The sequence below is a fragment of the Taurulus bubalis genome (genome assembly GCF_910589615.1).
Source record: "Taurulus bubalis genome assembly, chromosome: 2".
In the NCBI taxonomy this organism is placed as follows: domain Eukaryota; kingdom Metazoa; phylum Chordata; class Actinopteri; order Perciformes; family Cottidae; genus Taurulus; species Taurulus bubalis.
The window spans coordinates 19,240,855-19,260,516 of NC_136590.1; the positions used below are offsets into that span (position 1 = coordinate 19,240,855).

The window sequence follows — 19,662 nt, forward strand, 5'->3', positions numbered from 1 at the left end:
CGTGAGCTTCCTGATGGTTCCTATCTATTGCCTCATCCTCTGTACAGTAAAAATACCCTCCCAAAAAAAAAAAATCCTCCACATTCACTTGGCTTAAAACACCGCTTAAAACCTTCAAAAAAAACACTCGCTCAGGCCCAGAGACAGGAGCATATATGTTTACAAAGACAAAGTTAAAAAGCTCAAGTTTTGCCCTCACCACCAGCAGCCTGCCCTCCACCACCTGCTCCACTCCTAGAGTCTCTGTGGCAAACCTTTTAGAGAACAGGATCCCCACCCCCACACTAGTAGTGCTCTTGTGACTCAGCACCGCCTCACCCCCCCATTCTCTCTTCCACTCAGCCTCATTGGCTGGGTCACTATGTGTCTCCTGTAAAAACATCACATCTGCAGCTTTGATTTTCATGAGCTGGTAGAGAAGGGACCTCTTTACAGAGTCTCTGGCTCCATTTATATTTAATGTGCATATGTTTAAAAGGCTCATACTTAAATAAATGAAACCCAACAAACAAACTGTTATCTTTGCCTTGAAAAAGACCTGTGAGGTCCTAATATTCATCATCCCCATCATTATTGTCACTTTCTTTGTTTATCTTTGCAACTATTTTCTGTATCCTGAAGACTTCCCTCACTGAGAAGCCTCCTCTGCTTTTCTTGTTCAAATGTGTCTTTAAAACGTCGACGAGCTTCTCCTTATCAGAGAAGTAGTCTCCTATCTCGACACCCCATTCACCTTTTGTTCTCCTTAAAAAGTCCTTTATTTTCCTCACACTGTATCCAGCTAGCTCACTGTCAGCAGCAGAGTCCTCCTTCCTACTGGACTCAACCTCTGCTGCTCTTCGGCTTCCTTTTCCTGTACTCACTGACATTTTTTTGGCCTGTGAGTTTCCCATACTCCTTGTCTTCCTTTTTGACCGGGGGGCCTTCATCTGGACTTCCTCCGTCCCCTCCTTTCCCACCTGCCGGACTTCCTCCGTCCCCTTCTTTCCCACCTGCCGGACTTCCTCCGTCCCCTTCTTTCCCACCTGCTGGACTTCTTCCGTCGCCTCCTTTCCCACCTGCCGGACTTCTTCCGTCCCCTCCTTTCCCACCTGCTGGACTTCCTCCGTCCCCTTCTTTCCCACCTGCTGGACTTCCTCTGTCCCCTCCTTGCCCACCTGCTGGACTTCCTCCGTCCCCTCCTTTCCCACCTGTTGTACTTCCTCCGTCCCTTCTTCTTCCATTTCCTGCACCCCACCTGTCCCCTCCTTGCTCCCCCCGTGCACCCCACCTGCCTCCTGTTGTTGCTGTTGGCCATCCTGCTTATCCCCTCTGTCCTCAGTGTCTTTCTGCCTTGAGTCTTCCTTGGCACTGTCCTTTTCAGCAGACTTATTTTTTTGAGGACATGCCTTGCTCTGGTGTCCCTCTCTACCACAACTAAAACATTTCATATCGTCAGACGTTGCAAAAAAAACATATTCAAACCCCTCCACCCTTAATTTGAACACAAGGTTCAGCTCTACATTCCTGTTGTCGAGGATCATGAAGAGCTGCCTCCTATGTGACACCACGTGTTTTAGGAGGGGAGACTTGCACCCTGAGGACAGCTTCTTTACCTGAGAGACGACTCTCCCATGCCTGGAGAGTTCTCCCGTGATCACCTCGTCTCTGATGAATGGTGGGACGCTCGACACTACGACCCTCACTGCCCTCCACCACCGAATTTGCCTTGTGCACACTCTCTAGAAAAATTACCACAGCCTTGTTGACCCTAGTAGCGGACTTCACGCTGCTGTGACCCACTAGTTTCCCCACTGCCATGCTGCAGTCTTCTACTGAGCACGGGAAGCACGGCGCGATCTTCACGCCGTGCTTCCTGGTCAGCTTATGCAGCTGCTCCATGCGCGCTGAGCAGCACGCGCCGCTCGACTGCACACAAACACACACAAAGACTCGACACCCCGCTAAAATATACAAAACAACCTTGTGAACTCTACACACCACAACACACTCTCATACAAAAGATTGCTCAGTGAACAAAAATTGGAAAAAACGCTCGTATCGCTCTCTCAGCACGCTCCGCGGCACTCCTTCAGAGAGAAAGAGAGAGAGAGAGAGAGAGATCATCTGGGCGTCACTGGCCTTATCATCGGCTGCCCGTGTGCTTCAGGGAAGCAAACACGGTGCACACAACGGGCCATTGTGTTATTTTGGAAGACATGGCGAGCTGGAGTGCAAGGTGTGTCTCGTACTCGTGACATTTCAGAGCGTTTACAAAACACCTGCTGCTTACAAAAAATAAAAACCTGCCAAAAATCACCCGATAACAAAAAAAGAAAGGTCATTGAAACATTCGTAAAAAACAAGCAAATGCAGATTTCCCTCATGATGAAAAGAAGTCAACTCATTCTGTCGGGAGGGCAATGATTTTAAATTATAACACTAATATCATCTCAATGGGAAAGGTGACAAAGTGCTTCACGTTTGGTAGGTAACAGAAGGACGTCAGCAATATGTAGGGTATAAAATATATGACTTTTCAAAGCTCGCTAAAATGTCCATTTAGCTGATCTGGTGCTTTCAATAATATCACATGACCTTCATATCCTTCATTCTTCTTTTCTTTCTGAAAACTTTACAATGCACATTGGCTCAAAAAGGACTGTAACAACTGTAGATAATAATAGACTAATAATAGATATTAGACTATATAACCACTATGCCCAACACATTCAATTCACATCAAACCAAACATATGACAAACAGACATAGAACAGAACATTTACATGTATCCAGCAAAGCTTTCAACCTGCCAAAAACTACAATTGTGAGGAAGCCTGGTCCAACCTGAAGATATTTAAAGGATATTTAAAATCCAGTGATTTAGTAATGCACTTTCATGAAGTTTGGGGACTTAAAAGACAGAAAAGGTCAAGAAGAAAGGTCAAGATTGGTGCACCAAATATCCAGATTTTCTTTTTTTCCCCCAGTAAGTCGAGACACAAAGGATGTCATTGTGCCAAAGAAATGGAGTTATGGGATGTTGGGGTGTAGGCCGACCAAGGGTGCGAGCTGAAGCAGGGAAGGAGGATAGATTTCAGACATGATTGTCATTAGCAGTGGGATCACGTCCACCCAGAGGCCCCTTGCTCTTTCCCCAACTCCGACCCCGTCCTTCACCTCCCCGGCCCGGAGATGGAGAGCTGGCGGGCTACATTTGGACACACATGAGGGTGTGCAGGATTCCGTCACACACACACACACATGCAGACGCACACTGAGCAGTGAGTATTAGATTCAGCTCTAAAGGTCCTTGGTGATGGGAGCCAGTGCAGCCTTCCCAGACGGGCCAGATCCTTGGCTATCGATTGTGAGTCTGCTCTACGCTCGGCTGCAAGTGTGGAATGAAAAAGCTTACATCTCAAACGCCCAGCTAGACCTCTGTTTAATCCCACATCACGCTGTGATGATGCCTTACATTTAAGTGAACCGCTTGAACTTCACAAGATATTCTTTTAACTTAACACCTCAGAATCCGTTTGTGCCGACCTCCTGTAAAGTTCTCAACGTCCTGCAGTGATGTGGAAGTGTACTCGGGGAGCGGTCAGTACACTATTGGCTGCGGTCTGAAGGGCATGCTTCGTAAAATATGAAGTAAAACTGTTAGCTACGCGTCGAACCTACGGCAATGACTAAAAGGTATAAGCTAACCTCAATGCCACGGCAATGACGAAATGGTATTCGGTAATAATAATAATTCAAACCTTTATAGCGCTTTTCTAAGTACACAAAGACGCTTTACATTGGGGACAAGAGACAGAGACAAACGGAACAAAACAAAAATGGAAAGCCAAAGCAAACGAATCAAACAAACAGAACATTTTTGGTAACAAAAAAAAGAAAACTGGAGAAGGTGATGGTGAAAGAAGACAGTTTTGGTGATGTGGTTGGTGTGGGGGAGGAAAGAGAGGGTAGGGTCGAGGATGACACCAAGGTTGCAGACCTGGGTGGAGGGGGTGACAATGGAGCCATCAATGTTCAGAGAGAAGCTCTGGGCTGAGCGTGTGAGGGAGTTAGGGCCGAGGATGAGTACTTCAGATGTATTGCAGTTGAGTTTGACCTCAACGTCAAGGCAATTACTAAAAGGTACGAGCTAAACCTCAACGCCACGGCAATGACTAAGGTAAATGTTATCTAAACCCAGGCAGCAACCTCTGTGTCTGTCAAGTGGAGTCATTTCTCTCTACTGAGCCGCAGAGGGCGACTCCTCTGATTGCAAAAAGAAGTTTGGTTGTATAGAAGTCGATGAAAAATGACTCTTGAGCTCTTGATTTATTCCCCCAGTAAACATTGTAAACATGAGTGTATGGTCTCAACCTCTAGTTTCAAGTCTTCTTCAATACATCATGATGTCAGTGGTGGTGCATTTTCTACCTAGGCCTGCTGTCTGATATCGTATACATAAATACGCGTATGATGGGATGCTGTTCGGCGCACCTGACAGAAGCAGACAGACAAGGCAGGAGGAACAGAGGAAGACAGGAGCTGATCAATGAGAAAATAAGCTAATAAGGGAACAATATTATAACACATGTAGTGTATTTGTGAACAATTACATTATGAAATATATATATATATATATATATATATATATATATATATATATATATATATATATATAACTTTAAATTATAAAAAAATAAAACATTTACAAGAATTTTACATTTTTATTGTAAAATAGTTATAACTGCATGATGACAAGTTGCTGCCGCTACCAGAGACGGTGTCTCTACGTCACTCCTTCGCGTTCCAAATATGATTTATAGGTTGCGGGGGAAAAAAACATGGCGACGGCCAAATCGAGAAACTTGAGGCTTCACGTGATGTCACGATGATCATGTCCACTTCTTATCCACAGCCTGTGACTAAAATGTATTAGCTGAACCTCAGAGCAATGGCTTTGACTGAAAACACAAATGGTTGTAAACAACATCTGTTTGGAATAATGAACGGTGTTAAAATAATAAACCGTTTATATTTCAGTTGTCACTTGTGATTTGTGAAATCCTGCGTGTGGAGACAACAGCAGGATTGAATGTAGATGTAGATGTTTATGTAAAAACATGACTTCATCTACAACTGGGATCAAAATACTGCACACATAATTATTATTATACATGTAGTGTATTTGTGAAAAAAATTAAATTATAAAATAGCTATAACTTTGTGATTCTGTTTAGGCCAGAAGTGAAGGCTTAGCAGGCCCTGACGGCCCGCCAATGCTTAATGGGCCAGAAATACATATCAATGGTGGGCCCGGCCAATGATTAATACCGCTCTCCTCTCCCATTTGCTGTTCATTAACTCACTATCCGCCATAATGGCCGGAGCTCAAATAAAAAAAGGGGGGGGGGAGAAGTTCACGTTGGCCATCATTATAGTGAACGGAGATGGAGGGAGAGGATGGAGGAGGAAGAGAGACGGAAGGGAGGTGAGGAAAGTGTGCTGATTAGTGCAGCAGTTATCTACATCCTAATCAAGGCCCAGTATTGCTTTTCTCGCCCTGAAAAGGCCATAAAATGGCAAAAAGAAGAGAGAAAAAAGCACCGTTTAGCATAACAGGCTGCGCATTGGGAAAGTCTATTCCAGGTGCCGCTGGAGTTCATTGCCTGTAGCGTCTTGCCGAATAAATATTCAACTTGACATGCATGGCAAAGTAAATTTGATAGCGTAAAAAAAAGAGCTTGTCCGTGGGGGGGACAAAATGTCAAGAAATGGTAACAGAGTGGATGTGCATTCGTAGATGCGTGACAAGCAGGTAAAAGGAGTTAAAAGCACCAGACATTATGGATTCCCTTCTGCCTGCGCGTGAGCGGTTGGAAAAAGATGGATGTTTGGATTTGGTAACTCTCATGAAACGGGGAAACTGACACTTTTCCGTCCTAACAAGAGAGGACGGAAAAGCCCATCCACCAAGACAGGACACAGGAAAGCCTCCGGGGATTTAGCAATTACTATTCTGAAAGGGGTTCAGAGAGCAAAGAGGCGTTCAAGAGCTTTTCTGAGAGAGCCGTTAGAGTAAAAGCAACCAACCTTGACTTGTCTTTACCAATTCTATACATCCATACGCAGCCATAAGTCTCCGTAGGCCTCGAGCTTGGAACAAAATGTTCTGTTAAATATTCCTCACAAGGGGAGTTGAACACCACAATGACTGTGTGTACAGTGCTGGTAATGCCTGTAAGAGCTGTAAGAATAACACATCGCTATTTCATCTCGTGAAAATGGGACCGTCATTATTTTTAGCGGTACAGCGCCGTTCATATTTAATACTGTTCCGACACTGTGTCCGTCCCTTAAGTGCATCCCTGTAGCTCCGGCAGCGTCGCCAAAAGCAACATTATGTCATCGGTATCGCGTTAAACGCCGCTCCGTGGAGCACGCCGGGTCCGTACAGGAATCCAGGGTCGGGAGAAAATGACCTCGCTCGAGTTCTTTGGCAACCTGGAAATGTTTTGTTGTCATACCGTTGCGCATTTACAATGGTGACACTTAAGGTTACACTCTGGTGCAATGATAAATGTGTTCACGGGGAATATGGCTGGGACTTTCGGGAAATAGTTCCCCAAAGACTTTGGCTGCGGCCGAATAGTCCAAAAAATGACGTCCTACATTTTTTATGTGTTTTAGTTTTTCCGATTCAGATTATTATTACTACACAATATTACAATTAATGCAAAGGATTTTTGTTTTAAACCAGAATTCTGTATATATATATATTTATTTTATATATATATAAATATAAAAAAGCAGGGTCCTTTTGGAGTTCAAAATGTGGGATTCGTGAAGTGACAGTTCAGGTGTTTTGCGGCGGGATTGTACAAGGTACTTATCCATATTCATATTCAGCTAAAAGAAGAAGAAAAAAGACTATGTTTGCCGATTTACCTCGCCATGAGACAGTCACAGAAGTACTGTTTTTAGGATTAAGAGAAGGTTAAAGATGAGAAGTTTCATGCTGTGTACAATCTTCTTTACTCTAACCAGAAACCACCTGTGCAGTAAACTGTAGTGACGCCTCTGCTGATACCAGCCGGTATCAGCAGGTTCCCCTGCGCTGCTGAATTGTCAAAAGTGCTTTTGGCAAACTTGTGAATTCAGTGTGTATAGAAATGTGGATTTAAGCAGAAGCTTTACTTGTTGCTTGTTGGGAAGAAGAAGAAAGGGGAAAAAATAAACCGGCTACCCAGAAAGAAGTGCTGCCAAAAGGTAGTCAAGCTTTTTCCCCCTCCTGTTCAGCATTCCACCTTCCCTGACTGAGACTAAGTGCTGTTTTTAAGGCTCACTCACAAATAGGGAGAGCGGGAGTCAGAGAAAAATAAACGGTGCCATTGGGGAAAAATTACGCCCCATTACGAATCTCTCCCGACTGAAACACCACGCCGATACAAACAGGACCATTATTACGCCACCATCGGTGTCCGAGGACCCCCCCATGAGTGAATTGAATATGGGATTATGGGAGAAACAGAAAAATAGGGAGCGAGCCGGTGGAGAAATGGAGGGATGGAGCAGGTGAAACTTTCATGTCTCCGTCTCGTCCCCGTTGACGGTCATTCGAGTGCAGGGGGCCCTGGGCCGGCTGTCGACCCGCTGTGATGGATGAGAGATAAGTGGTGGACAATGTGTAGATTGAAATGACAGCCGTGCAAGATACCCACAAAGGTGTCACAGTATGAGAGGACACAGCTCAGGAGAAAACCCTGATGTTGAATGATTCTACATTTAGGTCATGTACAGGGAAATAAATAATGTCTAAGCATGAAGAGGCTAGGTGATGAAAATGACACGGCAGAAGCACAAAAGAAGCTTCTGAAGTTCTTGCAGGCCCGGTTTTATAATCTTACAACCTGAAAGGCTCGTTATAGATATAATAAAACATGCAAACGGGATACTTGGTTTAAAGGGGCAATTTAGTGATTTAGTATTGTACTTTCATTAAGTTGGCAGTCCCACAAGAGACGGGAAAAAAAAGAAGACAATGGTTAAAAATCTCCAATTGAACTGTTGACAGTAAAGTTGCATTGTGGGTAACGCGGCAGAAGAATGAGTGTACTGTTCAGTTACATTATGATGCGTTCAGGCTCTGAAAGTAAAAAAAGACTACTGGGCAAAGGTATATTATCATCATGATGTGTTCACACGTAATCTCGTAAAATGTAGTTTTGGGGATAAACTTGAATCTAGGGCTGCAACAACGAATTGATCAAATCGATAAAAATCGATTATTAAAAGGGTTGGCAACGAATTTCGTTATCGATTCGTTGCGTCGCATGATTATTACGGCACTCAATATGTCAAAAAAAAAGAGCAAAAAAAAAAAGAGCGGAGCAGAGCACCTGGCTGCCAGTGTTTCTGAGATTTGAGTGAGACACGGAGAAAAAGCTGAGGTCGTGATTTTAGCAATAGAAGATCTTTGATGTGACGTGTCGAGTCTTGGCCAATCAGCGTTAAGATGTCTCCAGCGTCTTCATTTCCCTCAAACTTGTTTTTCATGGAAGCTAGTCAGCTTGTTATCACGTTAGCTAACGTGTTTGGGTTGTGTATTGTCGTTAAAGTTACTTTATGTTCCAGTACAGTTCAGTCTTGCTTGGGAAAAAATGTAACCCCCCGGTCTGGTTCAGTTCACGCAGTCACTCGTTAACGTTAAACCGGTACACCGGCGGATCTGGCTGCAGGTTTTTATTTTTTTACTCAAAGTAGAATGAAGCAAATCACGTAGTTGGGCTTAGCCAACAACGTGATGTCGTGGTCATAAGAGGCCCAGATATTGATAAGATGATGTGAATGAAAGAGTTTAAGGAAAGTGGAGGTCAAAACAGATGTGAAAGGAGCAGTACAGCTTCCCTCTGTCCCAGTGTTTCATACATATTGATAAAGCAGGAATAAATTCCAGTAAAAAGGGCAGATGTAAAGCATGTGTATGTTTTTTGTGTTTGTCCATTTTTATTTTATTTCTGTAATTAACAGCTCAGGGATGTTCAAGGAGCAACCTCTTTGTGGACTTTCTGAAGATTTCTTTTTGTACTGTCACTTCTGTTTTTGAGGGTTGGAAATTAATGCTTTTAAATGTTTTTATCCGATTCATCGATTAATCGAAAAAATAATCAATCGATTATTAAAATAATCGTTAGTTGCAGCCCTACTTGAATAGAATGGTTGTTTGAAAGAGATGTTTTCACAGCAACATGAATAGATATTAGAGAGGAGCTCTAAACAGTTTATAATACATCATTAAAACTACCATTGACAAAATTTGACTCCTGATCATTTAAATTGTGCGTTTTCATGAATAAAATAATCCCTATAGATGACAATCACAAAGTAAAAGGAGAAGATTTTGAATCTTTGACAGTTTACACTGACTTCAGAGCGGTTTAAATGATTTTTAAATAAAAAATAAAAAAGTTTGGAGAGTTGCTATAATCAAGCAAAACGGGATCTGTATCTGCCGATATGGATCATCAATGATAAGCGATTAGTATTGTGAAAAAATGTGATAAGGGATTTCTAAAAGTTATATTTGCTCCCTTTTTTCTTTTGTGCTGATCCGATCCGTGAGTTTTATGATCCGTGGCAGCTCTCACTCTGAATAACCGAACGGTGCATCCCAACAGGGCTCTTTGAACGGCCTAGTTTTGTGCCAGAGTGCGCTCCGACACTCGCAGTGACCATTTACAGACACACCAAAGATATCTCTGGCACTGCCGGATCGAATTTAATCACACTGTCAATTTCGGGTCTGATGTGAGAGCAATGCCAAATCTGCGGAGTAGACTTTTATTAAAGCTCTTCCAGAGCCACAGGAGCCATTATGCAACCATTTTCACAGGCTGGGTTTCCCCAACCATGACTTTTATGTGTGAAATCGGTGGAGTGTAATAATTATAAAAGAATCGGACCTCATGAACACCAATTAGTAACGAATGAACGTTAAATAACGGTCTGTATAATCCAAAGTGTACTCTGCGGTGGGTTTTACCGTACGAAAGCCCAACGTGTTGTGTGATTCACCAGAAACAGATGATTGTGTGAACTGTCGGAGCGCACCGCAGTGAGCGCTCGTGGATGTCACCGCTGTGCATTGGGCCCATTGAAAACTGTTGTGTTCTGGCTTCAGCAAGGAGGAGGGGGGGGGGCATTGGGCAATGGTTTAATGGTTGAAGGAGGGAACTAGGATGGGACGCTGAGGGCAACGACTGCCTTGGTCTGGTGGTCCTGGGGGTCCTGGTGCCCGATGATATTTTTCATAACAACTCCCGGGGAGAAACTGCATATTTACATGGGCAAAGGACGTACTTATGAGGTCGTGAGACGATCTAGCGGGGTCTGGGTTCCTCCATCACAACACTTTTAACAGATATGTCAATTCCGACATTTGGGTGTTTTTCAACAGGTTTCATTCTTTTATCCCGGTATATTAGCAGGAGAAAAAATATATTGAATTGATGAATGAATGAATTTGATGACTAAATCAGAACCCTCTTTAATAATGACCACAAGCTGTTTGGTTTAAACTCAAATATCTCTTTATGCTTGTGTTTAGGATTGGGTTATGCAAAGTACGAGTTCTTCTCTTTTCTTTTCTAAGTACTTTTTATTCTAAGTTTTCATTTTCACTTTATGCATTATAACTAAATTGCTTTGAGTGAAATAGTTTTTATCATGATGCATTATAACTAAATAGTTTTGAGTGAAATAGTATTTTATCACGCTGCATTATAACTAAATTGCTTTGAGTGAAATAGTATTTTATCACGCTGCATTATAACTAATTGTTTTGATTGAAATAGTCTTTTTATCATGCTGCATTATGCTAATTGTTTGGAGTGAAGTTGTGCTTAAATACGCTGAAGTACATTCCTGTCATTTTTATAACATTTATATATGGTCATAGTGGATAGTATCCTGTTGTAGACGGAAGACAGGTCTAAATAAGGTCAAAGCAGATAGTATCCTGTTATATACGGAAGACAGGTCTAAATATGGTCCTGCTGCTTATCAGCTGACCTTGAGTAGCTTTTGCAGCTGTAACCACAAACACGCTATTGAGCGTGTGACCAAGGTCAAAGCAGATTGTAATCACACGCACCTGTTACTTCCACTACTCCCACTAATAATAAAAAATATTAATATAATTACAAATATTTTATTTTTTGGATGGCTCAAGGTGGGTGGGGCCAGGCCCTGTGGCCCTCTATTGGCCGGTCGCCACTGATTTACATGTATCTACCATTTTATTCATATATTCCACTGCTTTTGTGAACCTAAGACCTTTGGTAAACCAATTTCAAGCATCAAAACAGTTCGTCCACAAAAATTGAGCTTACATTTTTCAGCTTTAGGGCCACTTGCATATGATACATACTCATGTGTTGTATATCACAATCTCAGCTCTCTATATAATTAGGCACCATCGTCCTAAGGCACAAGTGTAAATAGATACTATGGCCCTAAAGATAAAATGGAACTGAGAAATGACTTCATACTACAGACCAAGCTTCATGGTGTGTGTGCGGGGGGCAGACACGGCCACCTCATTTAAGAGTAGACTTAAGACGTTCCTCTTTGATAGTGCTTATAGTTAGGAGAGGGAGAGTCAGACAACTCCCCTAGCGGTTCCTCGTGAATCTTCTCGTGAGTGAATTTTCACACCTTGAACAGAGTGAATTGTGAATTTTCTCATGAATCATCAGAGAGATTACACCCCCTCCCCCCTTGAATTTTCAGAAGTGCTGCTATAGGCTTAGACTGCTAGGGGACATGTTAGGATACATTGAGCTCCTCTCTCCTCTCCTCTCTCTCTCTCTCTCTCTCCTTCTGGATGAAGTTTCCATGGATCGTGGCTGTCTGAAGCCGGTCCTGCCTCCTACCATGCTGATGCCCCTCCTCTCTACCTCCTTCTGCTGACATGGATCGTGGTCCATGCCTATTACTCATTATATGAATGCTTTGTCAAATTCATTGAATGTGCTGGAACTCTGCTACGTTGGTCCTTCTGGTCACATGACATCTATTGCTTCTGTCCATCCGGGGAGAGGGATCCTCCTCTGTTGCTCTCCCTCAGGTTTCTTCCTTTTTTTTCCCCTGTGAAAGTTTTTTTTACATTTTTTTCGGGGAGTTTTTCCTGATCCGATGTGAGGTCCTGGGACAGGGATGTCGTTTGTGTACAGATTGTAAAGACCTCCGAGGCAAATTTTAATTTGTGATGTTGGGCTATACAAAATAAACTGAATTGAATTGTGCAAATGAAAAATGAACATTACAAAAGTTTTTGTTTTCAAACAAAATATTTACTATATATGAGTCAAAATATGTAGTAAAAAAGAAAAACGAACTATTTACTATGTTTACACAATGTGCATGTTTCAGTTTAGTTTTTTTCAAAAACAGTTTTCAGAACAAGAACAACATATGTACTCTGTATGTATGTACTATGTACTGTTTACCAGCGCATGGTTGTGTGTTGCGTCGCGCAATGTAAAGAAGCCTAAATGATGAAGTAACTTTGTTAGTGTCTGTACATGGAGAGCTGAAACAGAGATTTGTACTCACTAAAAGTGGTCAAACACTCAAATATACATAGTGACTATCTGGCCACTTTCCTTTCAGAAAGCATCAGCGCCAGCGAAGTGCCCTGAAAGACTACAGAGCTCCCATCCTCCCTGGAGATGTCATTACCAGCTCTTTGAGAGGGGATCCATCAATGTGAGTTCTCAAGTTTTCAAACACATTGGAAGGGCTGCACACGAGACTCAAAATGACAATGATTCTGATTCTGACAAATTCTATTTCGATAAATAAAGTTAGGTTATTATCACAGGATTATGATTATCCTTCTATCCAGTTATTTATTCTCTGTCTTTCATCACGAGAGCCTTTTGTAAAGCCGATACGAGCACCACGCTGGGCGGCGTCAGAGACCTCCCTCTGCCAGTCCTGAGAGACTGCAGGGCAACAGTGAGACTCTGACCCACTTCCCTGTGAACACGCCGCTGTGCACACGCCATCTTTCTCTCTCAACCAAACACACAACCCCCAAAAAAACACGGACCTCTCAACGCTTCGTCCAAGCGAGCCGAGCCAGCTCAAAGGCACGACGGTGGAGGCCCGGGGGTTTGGGGGGATACAGACCGCATGCTGAGCAGACATCTGAGCTGATTGAAGTCTATCCGGGAGGACACACAAAGCAGATGGATGTGGAGAACACGCACCCGAAAGTTTCATTTTGTTGTTAAAAATCAACTTTGAACTTAAATCCAGAGTCCAGCATATTCCCCCCCGGGGGCGCAGCGCTGAGCTCTGGACCCGTGCGGCGGTTAACACAGGGATAAAGCGGCGGATTCTCACATATTGGCCATGCAAACAATGAGTCTGTGTAAAAAGCTGTTTAAATAACTTACTGTGCATAACCTCAATCAGAGCTAAAACTTTACATTTATTCAGTCTTGTTTTGTGTGTCCACAGCCAATTTATGACATGTGCCTCCATTACCACAAGCTCTCCTTTATTCATACCCAACACAACCAATAAAGGCATTTGTTTGGGACTACTTTGAGCGGTGGATTAATATACACATCAGGTGCTGAAAGCCGCAGTGGCAGGCTGTTTGAGCAAACTACTAAGCATATATATATATATATATATATATATATATATATATATATATATATGTGAGGTGTTTTTGAATATTCATGTTTTCGGTAAGAGGGTTTTATAATTTCTGTGTTATGAAGGCAGCAGGAGCAGAAAATACAGGGCACATTAAATAAACATTATAGTCAGTTAGTGCAGTGTGTGTGCGAGAGGTAAACCTCATGTTGGGAGGAAACACTTATGAATTATGACATCAAAATGCATTGTGTTTCCAAGAACTCCATAAATTACTCATTACGCCTTTCCAATTTCACACCTGTGGGCCTCACAGGGTTGTTATATCACTCCGGTTTGTTGTGGTATTGTATAGTTTTGCTTGTAATAGAGGTTATTTGTGCTTACTCGGTGTGTGCATCCTGTCCAGACTCTCTCCAATTTTCAAATTCTACGCGTAGAGGCTTTGAGTTCGAGAAAAAGCAATTGGCCTTCAAACGTTTGGGAGGGAAAGTGATGTAACAAGGTCACGAGTTGGGACACCGCTCCGCGCCTTCTGAAGAAGAATGCTGCGCTTTGGTAGACGCTGGATTTGGACGACTTTCTGATGCGTTCATGGGATTTCTTTTTTCTTGGGGAGTATAATCAATCTGTGTAATTACCTTTCTCATTCTGCGTACGCTCCCAAAAGGAAGCCACTGCATTAAACAACCATCTGTCTCCAAACAGCTGCCTGCTGCTGCGTGGTGCGTGGTCAAGATCTCTCTCCGCTTTCAATTAAGAGTGAAAGCAAATTGCAAAAAACATTTTTTGCAATCGCAGTGTTTACATATTTTAAAACGTTTTTTTAAGGCCATCTGGGCCTCCGTGACCCAAGCCTGCCTTGTTCCTGTCTTCCTATCCCCCGCCTCCCGTCCTCTCTTTCTTCTCGTCCCTCTGCTGAGCGGTTTGTAATTGAGATGCAGACTCACAGATGGACGTGCCATGGATGCTGGCTCCGGCATGGCCGCTACGCGTCCGGCTATCCGCGGAGCCGGAGACACAAGGAGAATCCCTTCAGCTTCCAGCGCCCTGCATCACCGCGGCAATTAGAGCGATATCCCGCCTCGGGCGGCGAGAACGAGCCCTTGGTCAGATGACGGTAATTGCCATTTTCACACACAGGGCTTCGCTCCCATTTTGTAATGCTGCGTCAACCTCGCGGCCCCAACCAACCCAAACTTGTGTCTAAATAATTAGAGTCGACAATTTGCATAATTGCATATTCACACATTTCAATGCATTCGCCACCTTTAGCAAACTGACACCGGCGTGTGTTTGTTAGGCCGTTGACTCTCATGTGAATAGCAGCAAGCACTTGACACTCCGTGACAGGAGTTTGAATGGGACCTAGCTCACACTCGGAGGCCAGAGGTGTTCTGTAGCCGCGAGCCCCGTTTGGGCAAACGTCGCAACACGCCCCAAAATGCACTGCGGCAGTCGACCTATTAAGTGTTTATTTCTTCTTTGACAAACACAAGCAGAATACTTTCATGCTGCTCTATCTCGGGAACCGCCTCGCGAGCTGAATTCTCAATAGTGGTCCTCATTCAAGAAGGTCAAGCATGATCAGGACTGTCATGATAATTGTGCTGTCAACTTGTTGTGTGACATATTAGATGTGACCTGAACAATGTTTACATCATCAATTTATCAAAGGATAAATGGAAATGACCTGAATATTTTTTACGTTCTCGACTTCTTGTACGATATATTTACATTAATGCTAATTTGTACGTTACCTACTTATCATACGATATATGACTTTAATCAATTTAACATTAATGGTTTTAAGATATATGGATATGATACGGTCTTGGTCATTTTTACCTTATCCAATTATCGTACAATATGTGGGACTTCAAAACGTTTTCAACATGGGACCTCGATACATTTTATGATATCATCTCATTGCACAGTATATTGACAGTCAACATAATACCAGAATAAACAGCAGGTTTTCTTGACCATTATACGACTTGCGTATTGAGCATAGAGAGTCCATTTAATTTATTGTTTTGATATTTTTTTTTTATTTCATATTTATCTAGAATATTTCTATATTTCTGACCATTGCAATTTCAATGATTTCATTACTCATTGAAAGGTATTACCTGCATTACTATGCAATATATAATATATAATATTAATATAATATATTATATATCGCAGCATAACGTGGTCTTAAAATGACAGTAATATTTTTTATCACATTGAAATGGGATTAAACTGTTTGGTACACAACTTGTGACAAGTACAAATCATGAGTTGTGGAACCCCCACTGGACACAGGTTGCAGTGCATCTGTTTCAGTGATTCGTAGCCAAAAGAATATTATCTATTGGTCCAGGACCATGCATGGATCCCTTCAGCTACCTGCAAACATCTGCAGTGAGCCAACCTGGAAAAGACCCAACACTAAGCAGCAGAACCTGCACCGGCCTGCCGGCGGCTTCACACACCGAGTGATAGCCCACACCTGCTATTAAACACACAATATTAAAGCCATGGGTAGAGAGAGAGAGCTTTAGCGACCGGTTGGCTGGCTGGCCAGCTGGGCAAATCTAAGGATGGGGTTGTTCTCTCCGGAGTGAAACTACAGCTGCCATCCAAGAGCCCGCTGTTTGTTGTTCTACCTAACACTCATTGTAATTAAGCAGATTCAAGGCTGCCAATAGCACACACACATTCCACACCAAGCTGCATGCTTGTCAGGTATACAGGAAAGGCGGAAGAAGAAAGGAGACAGAAGCTCGTTGTAGTAGGAGAAAACCCCTCCCGGAGGGTCACGGATTGTCACCGCATTTCGGAGCTTGTTTAGCAACCAAAAAACAAGATTAAATAGCTTCGAAGGCGCGTCTTTTTGCTGAACTCGTGAATTCTATTTAATGAGACATCATCACTAAATATCCCCTCTTTATGGAATGCACCACCTGGCACCGGTGTTCGCGTCGCTTCTCCGCACCCAACCCGACTTCAAAGGCAGCCGGGAACAAAAGCAGGAGAGAGCTCCGCGTCCCCCAGATGTGAGAAATGCTACCGATTCCACAGTGCTAATGGATTCCCTGCACGTTAAGTAAAAACAAAAAGGACAAAACACATCCGATCCTGTTTCATAAGCACTATTCAGAAATGTGCAGGAAACACTCCCAAATACCCCCTCCTCTAACCTCCCAGGCTTAATGATTAAATGTATTAAAATCTCTTGAAGTAATTGTAGCTCATCTATGGCAGAGTAAATGGTGGCTTTTTCATAACTGTGATTACTTCAGTCAATCGCGCATAGCCTTGCATGTCTCCTCGTCATTAATTAAAATTCCTCTTTGGAGGTCAATTAAATTCCCTTTAACTATTCATTAGCCACAAGACAGGGCGGCACAAAAATCTATGGTCGTGTGTGTGTGTGTGTGTGTGTGTGTGTGTGTGTGTGTGTGTGTGTGTGTGTGTGTGTGTGTATTGTAAGGGAGGTGGCGGTGCGGCGGGTTAATCTTTCTCTTTGCTTTCCTCCTGGGCAGAAAGTGGGCTTAAGCTCTCTCCGTGTCGAGGTGGCGAGCTGAGCCGCGGCGAGCCGAGGCGGGAGCTCTTTACCGGTCTCCGTGGCGTGTTTGGCCAAGGCTGACTGGCTGCCAAACAGCCAGAGACAGAGCGGGGATGAATCAGCACTGACAAGGTGAAGCCAGCTTCGTGTTCGCCGGCTGACAGCTCAGGTGCTCAGAGAGATGGAGACACAACAGATTACATTTAGGCCACTGCAGAGTGAGAGAGAGAGGGAGAAAGAGGCAGGAAGAGAGAGGAGGAGATAAAGCTAGGGAGGGAAGGAGGAGTCAAAAAAAAAAGGCTTTTGGACTCTGGAAACTTTTTCTCAGACATAAACGAAAAAGTTGGACTTGTGTGGGTGTTGATGTGTGTATGGCTGGGGATGTTTTGGAGGACGGGGTAGGGGTGGAATGGTTTAGGGACCAGTGAGAGAAACGTTTTTGCTGTTGTTATTTGTGAAAATGGGCAAAACAAGAACACATACCTGAGAGAGCACGACTGGCTGTGTGAATAATGGCTTGATAGCAAAGCGACATTTTTAAATCAGGACGCGGTAATTATATGAGTCCTACATACCGTCCACCAATCCTGTTCATCAGCGATACATTATGTGAAGAGTACTGGCCAATCAGAGGCAGAGGAGGGCGGGTATAAATTTGTTTGCACATTTGTGCTTGTGTGCCTCAGATGGCACGTGTCCCTCAGATGGCTAAAGAGCATCAACGTCTGCCTATTGGAAGAGGTCATGGGATCGTGACGAATGGGTCCAACTTCATCTCTCAGCAAACCGATGGCGATACTTCTCTCCGGCCGTGAACCCGATCCGATACCATCGCACTCGTCTTCCTAAATTTATAACCCGCGTACCTCGCTGCAGGGAACTGCTTGTAAATTACCTTTTGGTAGACAAGGTCAAACCATGTATTTTATTGTGTCACGTAGAGTTCGTACACCTCAACTACAAAGCCCAGCTTGGTTAACCTGAACCGACAGATGGCTTCTGAAACAGAACCATCTGAGAAGCCTCCGTTTTTGAAAAAAGGAAATCGCTTTCACAAAATGCTTGGCTGGTGATTGGATGAACCATCTGTCAATAACCATCCATCAGCAAGTTGGTCGATCACACTGCCAGGAGCTCATCACAGGACACCGATTGGTCCGATCCACCGTGGTTTCGACACAAACGCATCTGAAGCCCGAAACGTTGGTGGGCCGGGGACTATTTGCGTGAGAATCTAGCTGCCACGCCAGGTAACTGCTTGGTGGCTTTGAACAATCTCCCACCTCAAACAAAGCCATGTCTTGAAGACTATTTTTTCTTAAAATTACCTTTTGGGTATTCATTGTAGTATAGTTAAAGATATGGACAGGAACAGTAGGGGGAGAAGGAGGATGACATGCACAAAAAGATTCAAAAAGGGATATTGCGATTAAGCAGACTTAAAAACAATGCTGATTGTTTGTACAAGAGTCAGTGTATTTTCCCATATCAAAGTCCTTTTGAAAGCATTCCGCGATAGTACAAGAACACCACACGACTTCTTTTGCTATTTAGAGAGGACAGATATTGCTATTATGATGGCAAGAAGTCCCTTGATAGGAGAACACCGAGATCAGGGCTTCCTAGATGAGAAGTAAGGACAGTCTCAAGGTGGCATATCTCCCACTGATTCGTGCAGAAGCATTTTTTTCTCCTTCTGGAGCGTTGACGTTTGAGAATTGTCCCTTAATGTTTGCGGTGCCTAAATAACACGGTGCCCTATCTCTGTGGACATACTGCGTGGGTAGCCACTCTCAAAGTGGAGTCCTCAAGGAAGCTGCAGGGGAGCCCTTCAAAAAAGAGGAAATTATTAACCAAATTTTCAGCAGTGGGAAAAAAAGAAGGTTTAATTGAGTATTGTAATCATGGGTTTCCCAGCTGATTCTACATGACTAAACTTCTCCAACAGGAAGTCCAAAGGACAACAATCTGGTCAGATCAGATCCCCTGATTGGGACACGACATGGGCCTATTTTCTTTTTAATCTGCTCAGCATGTACCATAGGTGGTGCACTGCAATGCGTCCCTTGTGCTGAGCGACCGCCCAAGGATAAATCCTGTACTATCTGCTGGCATGTAAACATAAGCTAATCATAACATTAATCTCACCAATGCAACTGTGCACTTTAGGAAGCAGCCCATCTGTGAAGGCTATGCAATTAGCTGCGATCATATGGCACGGGACGGTGCAGAATTCTGATGCACGCCGTCCTTGGTGCACCACAGTACGCGAGGAAATAACAAACAATATGCATGACTAATCCGGCGTTAGGCTGCTGGCTTTCATCTGCAAAGCCCCGCGGATGAAGTCAAGGCTTTTTTTTTTCTTGAACCGGACCGCAACCATTGTGCGCCTCTGAATAGGTGAACTGTTTTGTGTTTTATCTCCAGCCGAGTGTTCATTTGAACAAATGGGC

The 19,662-nt window shown here is 43.4% G+C and overlaps 1 protein-coding gene across 1 annotated transcript in view; it reads right to left on the reverse strand.

Annotated features, from left to right (window-relative positions):
- Window positions 1-19,662, reverse strand: part of ca10a (carbonic anhydrase Xa) — a gene marked incomplete at both ends in the record, with an annotated part of 205,907 nt that overhangs the window by 101,958 nt on the left and 84,287 nt on the right. The gene's annotated exons all lie outside the window — the stretch shown is intronic.